We start from the raw sequence: 6589 nt of genomic DNA, 5'->3' as shown, positions 1-6589 counted from the left end.
TGGAGTGTCCTTTGTATCCCTTAGAAACATTCCATGCAAAGGCAGGGATCCCCACTGGCAGGGCAGGAGGCAGGCAGCCCTGTGAGCTTTCTGGAGGATTCTAATCAAGTGACCGTGAGGCCAGAGCTCTTGGCATCACTGCCAGCCCCCGCCCCCATGTTTACACTCAGCCCCCGTTGGCACCAATAGGGATCTCAAACCCAGCCTGGGACCTTGGGAGCATCTATTCCAATGTCAGAATAAACAGAAATCCCCACTTGAGAGTGTTATGAATCTTCTCAACACAGCAGTTTATAAACCTCGGGGGCTGCATGCCCCTTGAGTGCTGGCAGCGTTAATATTTATTCACTAGGGACCAAGTTTTGCCTGCAGAAGCCCATGCTGGGTGCCTGGAAATCCTCCTGTGATCAGAGCCGGAGGCAGAGTCCCAGCCCTTGCACTGCACGTACCTGGGAAGGTGGTTAGGAGCAGGCCTGGAATGCCCCCAACACGGATGAATCACTCACTGACACTTTGTCCCTAGGAAATTCCAAAACACAAGCGCACAGGATGTCTTGCCCATTTCTGATCCCAGGTCCAAAGGGCCTACCTCCTGCCCCACATCTGTCCCAGTAGACTTGACTTTGAACTGCTTTTGTTGGCTGGGTGCAGTGGTGCACACCTGTAATCCCAGCACTTTGGGAGGCCGAGGTGGGTCGATTACCTGAGGTCAGGAGTTTGAGACTGGTCTGACCAACATGGTGAAACCCCATCTCTACTAAACACAAAAAGTTAGCTGGGCATGGTGGTGCATGCCTGTAATCTCAGTTACTTGGGAGGCTGAGGCAGGAGAATCTCTTGAACCCGGGAGGCAGAGGTTGCAGTGAGCTGAGATCGTGTCATTGCACTCCAGCCTGGGCAACAAGAGCGAAACTCCGTCTCAAAAAACAAGCAAACAACAAAAAAACTGCTTTTGTTCAGGGTGAACCTTAATCTTAGTGCTTAATTGTAAAGAATGATAAAGTCCAGGATAGAACACAGAGTGATCCGAGAAAGACCAGGAGAAAGAGAGAGAAAGATAAAGGTACACACGGAAAAAGAAAAACTTGCTTTCAAATTCGCTGACAAACAGCATCTTCCACCAAACTTTCTCTTGTTCTGATTGTAACTCCCAGCCACCCCTTAGCTAGCTGTCTTTGAATTATAATTGCCTCTCAAACTCCTGGTACTGTAACCTTAAACCTTGTAATGGTGCCCCAGGACAAATCAGTATTAATTTAGCTGATGCAGTATGTCTTAGACATCTCTCTAGCCTCCACTTTGAATAAGGATTTCCGTGCCCCGCCTCCCCCAAAAAAGTGTATTTTAGGAGTGACGGAGCAAGTGTGCATGAATACTAGGTTGCGATTCTCAGCTGTCCAGAGCTGGGGGCCGGAGGAGAGGGGAGGTGCTCAGCTTCCATGACTCTGTGGGGAGAAGGGAGTGTCTGCTCTTCCACAGCCCTGGGAGGACGCTCAGCCACACCCTCTCCCTTGAGAATTCCAGTCCTTCCTAGGGGAGGCCCAGTGCTCTCATAGGTCTCCTCTACTATTTGCAGGAAACCAGTAGGAAACCACAGATCCCCTGGGGCAAGGGAGGTAGGGACAGAAAGATTGTGCAGTTGAATCTAAAATACGAAGGGAGGGTAGGAGCAGCCGCCAAAGGGATTTTATTAAGGAGACCACAGAATTTAGCCTTATGAAGTTCACGCCCATGTGGAGACAATGCCAGGGTAGCCAGAGAAGGGTTGGAAGGCCTGGGATGTAGAATCCATGCCCTGCACCACCTCCTGGCAGCAATTATCTGCAGTTAGCTGGTTACTCCGAGCTGCCAACTCCTGATTGCCACGGCCTCCCAACTGAGCCTGGGACATGGCATTTTCTGAGCCAATCCTCCCACTTTCTGTGTGATTTCCATTTTTTCTAGGGTGTCTCTGTTCTTACAAGTACATCAGATAACTGGTCTTAAGTGAGCTAAAATTAAGCTCCCAAACAAAGAGTTATGAGTGCTGTTTTATTTCTAGAGATGAAAATTGCACGAGTAACTTATTTATTTGACTACACTGCATTACAGTAGAAGGAAGGAGAGGACTGTGGTGCAAAATAGTAATTAACTGTTTTTTCTCTGTCCTGAAAATTAGTGCATAGTTAGATCAAAATATGACAGGGTGCACGCTCATTTAATTTTTTAAATTGCTTGGTAACTTCAAATAAAACCACTGCCATGGATCTGTAGGACTGTGTGAATGCTGAATACTCAATGGCATTTTGGAAACCACTTCTGTGTATCTGTATGGCACAAGATGATAGCATTCATTCATTTATCTGGTCAGCAAATATTAACGACACCTACTGTGTGAAACTGTCTCTGGGGAGCAGTCATATGCGCTGGGGAATTATGTGAGTCCAAGATGCTGAGGAACAAGAACGATCCGCTCTCATTTATTTATCCATCCACTCATTCATTCACTCAACAACCACTTAGGCAGTTTCATTTCTCTGTTGAGGTTCCTGCTCACAGTTTAATGTGGTGGGTTGGGAGGGGGCCGGGGGGGGGGCAGGAAATGAGAACTACCAGGATACCTATGAGTCACTGAGGCTTGTTTGCTGATCTGATCAAAAGAAGCACAAGCAAAACCATCCAAGAAGAGGGTCCGATTCATTCATTTCTTCCTATGCTCACTGATTAATTCACTCATTCCAAAGAGTTTATTGAAGACCTACTGTGCCCTGCAGATAGGATGATGAGTGAAAGTAAGACTTGATCCCTTCTTCATGGAGCTTACAGTCTGGAGAGAGGGGCAGATGTTCATCAGAGAATCACATGAACCAATGTGAAATCATTTGTCTGGCAGATGCCTTAAGGAGAGGTGTCTGGAGCTCACGGAGCCTCTGGTCCTAGGCTAGGGGCAGCATCATATTCTCAGGCAAGGGTTACATGGAAACGGCTCAGGGAAGAGCATTCCAGGCAGATGGAACAGCAAGTGCACAGACCCTGTGGCAGATGGAACTTGGTGAAGAGGAAGGCTGAAGGGTGGGCAGAGTGGGGCTAGAGGCACAGAGGAAGGGAAAGCTGTGAGCTGAGCTGGAGAGAAAGATTGAGGTGACGCCATGGAGGCCTTGATGAAGGATTTTAGGCTTTATTTGAAAAACAGTGGGTAGGCCGGGCGCGGTGGCTCAAGCCTGTAATCCCAGCACTTTGGGAGGCCGAGACGGGTGGATCATGAAGTCAGGAGATCGAGACCATCCTGGTCTACACGGTGAAACCCTGTCTCTACTAAAAAATACAAAAAAAAAAAAAAACTAGCCGGGCGAGATGGCGGGCGCCTGTAGTCCCAGCTACTCAGGAGGCTGAACTGAGGCAGGAGAATGGCGTAAACCCGGGAGATGGAGCTTGCAGTGAGCCGAGATCGCGCCACTGCACTCCAGCCTGGGCGATAGAGCGAGACTCCGTCTCAAAAAAAAAAAAAAAAAGAAAAAGAAAAACAGTGGGTAAAGCCATCATGCAATGTGCATGTTGTTTAAGGGGCGATGTAGGCAGAATGGAAGCCTGGGTGTTTGGTGGTGTTGGACAGGGCAGTGGTGGAGGAGATGGAGAGAAAGCAGATGTGGAACATGTGTGGGAAGAGCCGCCTTTGGTCCAGAGGTGGAAGCGGAAGGAGGCAGAGTCTGCAGGGGTAGCTGGGCAGGCAGAGACGGTAGGGAATGGCATGTGCAGATGGAAAAAGCGCAGCTCTCTATCAGATCAGTGAGCGAGCCTCAGTGACTCACACTGGAGGCCACAAGACCTGTAACAATGAACATGCAAGACCCCCTTGGATGGCTCCTTAATTGGTGGTCCAAGACTTTTCCTTAAACGACTTTCCTTTTCTCCCTCTTGTGTTATAGGATTGCGGAAATTTTCTGAAGCCAGTCCAACAGGTGTGCCCACCTATTGCCTACTTATCCATGATGAACCCTTACACATTGGGTAATTGTGTGTGCAAATGGGTAGTTAGGTATCTAACTACGATAGTGCATGTTTGGGCATGTAATTACTAGATTTGCATTTGCAAATGCTCATTTCCTTAAACAACCCTCTCCCCACTCCCACTTCTCAGCTACCCTCCTATCCCACAACACACACATACCCAGGTGTAGGACTGGGCCAGGTGCATCTCTTACGTCTGCTTAGCTGCACCAGAGGAGGCTCCTTCTTCAGTGTCCCTTCCCCATTCTATGCACCACCACACCCTCCACACTGAGAGGAAGAAACCAGTGACATGGAAGAAACCAGTGACATGGCCCTGTCTTCTTCCACCTCTGGTGGTAATTGTTTGCCCCGCTTGTAAATAGTACAGTCTGGAAATTACACATGAGCAGTTGCTTTTCTACTCCCAGATCAGCCTCACATTTCCAAGGGAGAATCACCATTTATGAACTGGACTTGCACAAACTAGTGTGCAAGTGAGCTGCACACTGGGCTGAGCTCAAGAGAAAGGTTGAGGTGACACTGCGGAGGCCTTGATGAAGGATTTTAGGCTTTATCTGAAAAGCAGTGGGTAAGCCATCATGCCATATGAAGGATTGTTTAAGGAGTCAACCGCTTAACACTGGTTTTGGAGCACTGGTTTTGGAGTCTTGCATATCTGATTCCCCTTTCAGCTTGTGAGCTTGGTTACTCCTCAAAATAAACGTAATGTATATTCAGGGTTTAGTGTAATCCTTATTTGCGTTAACGTGTTTGTGCTTCATGTCATTGTACTAAATGAAGTTCTAGTCTTCTTAGGGCTTTCGTTGTATACAAAGGGACAATGCTTAGATGAATCTGAATTGCTACCAATTTTCATTTTATCTATGGTACAAGATTAATAAAACGTGATAAAAGAAGGAACTGACAGGACAGATAGTTTATGACCCTAAAATCAGATAGTCTACAAACAGAAAAGGTGTCATTTTGGATACCATAAAGGGGATGTTCGATAACTAGAACATAGAAGTGGCATTTTGTTGTTTTGTTTGCGTATCTACAGTCAGACACCTAAGGTACACATCTGGTGTGGGGTGGACCAGTTGTAGTTTAACGTTAAAACTCAGTCCTGCTGGTGGATGTAGAATGCTGGTCTGAATGTGTCAGAGTGAATTGGTTAAGAACTGTGCCTCCTGCAGGAGGATGACTCAGGGTCACCCAGACCTTGGTTTATCTGCCTGAGAGGGGCCACCAGGATGCCTTTTCTGGGGAGATTCCATATGTTGTGCCTAAATGTATCAGTGATTGGATTTTAGTGCCATGTTCTCTTTTGACAACAAGCTTTGCTTCTGCCATGGTAAAATGCAACCTTAATAGCTGTGTACCTCTTCACGTGGCTGAGTCTGAGAGGCAGCAAAAGATCTACCTTTCTCCATCATTTTTGTTTAGTAAGGACTTTTTATCACTTTAATGCAAGTTAAGGTTTGTTTTGAATATAAGGCTTATGATAACTAGGTCAGTTACATTTTTATTTTCATTATGTTTTTTAAGTTAATAAACTTGATTTTTAAAGGGCAGTTTTAGGTTTGTAGTAAAATTGAGTGGAAACTACAAAGCCCTGTCCCCACACTTCCTCACGATTGACATCCCCCACTACATCAGTACAATTGTTACCACTGATGAACTACATTGACACGTCATTATCACCTGAAGTCCACGTTTACATTAGGGTGCACTCTTGGCGTACATTCTGTGGGTTCTGACAAATGCATCATGACATGTATCCACCATTGCAGTATCATACAGAATCATCTCTCTGCCCTAAAACTCTTCTCTGCTCTGCCTACTTCATTATGTTTTTAAAAAATGATTTTTCACCAAAAAAAAAAAAAAAAAAAAATGCCAGTCACCAAAAATCCCAGTCTTTTATTTAAGCAGAGGGTTGCTTGGTACCTCTCTCCATCTCCCAATGGGATAATTTTGCCTGTAGGTGGGAATTTGAACTGGCAGATCTCTTTCAAAGAAGAGATCACATGATCTGTGTTCTAGAGTCTCTAAAATAACCAATTGAAAAGGAAGTGTCCAATTTGACTTATATTTTCTGGATCAATTTGACGTTCTAGGAATTTGGGGTTGACTTTTGCATTTGGCAATTTCTTTAGATTTGTCTCTTCCATCCATCTTTCTTTGAGAAACTTGATGCAGACTTGCCAATTGTTGTAGCATAGCAGTTTCAGGGAAGAGAGTACGGAAGTGGGGTCTAAGGACAGGAGAAGTTTTCTACAGATGTGTCCTGCCTCCATTTTCTATGAGAGGGCTCTCTCTCTTTTTTTTTTTTTTTCGTTTTTTTTTGAGACAAAGTCTCGCTCTGTAGCCCAGGCTGGAGTGCCACTGTCGTGGCATGACCTCGGCTCACTGCAACCTCTGCTCCCCCGCCAGATTCAAGCTATTCTCCTGCCTCAGCCTCCCGGGTAGCTGAGATTACAGGCATGCACCACCACGCCCGGCTAATTTTTGTATTTTTAGTAGAGATAGGGTTTCACTATGTTGGCAAGGCTGGTCTCGAACTCCCGACCTCAGGTGATCCACTTGCTTCGGCAGGCCAAAGTGCTGGGATTACAGG

This window comes from Rhinopithecus roxellana, chromosome 12, assembly GCF_007565055.1.
Source record: "Rhinopithecus roxellana isolate Shanxi Qingling chromosome 12, ASM756505v1, whole genome shotgun sequence".
Taxonomy (NCBI): domain Eukaryota; kingdom Metazoa; phylum Chordata; class Mammalia; order Primates; family Cercopithecidae; genus Rhinopithecus; species Rhinopithecus roxellana.
Note: the sequence above shows the minus strand (reverse complement) of the source record.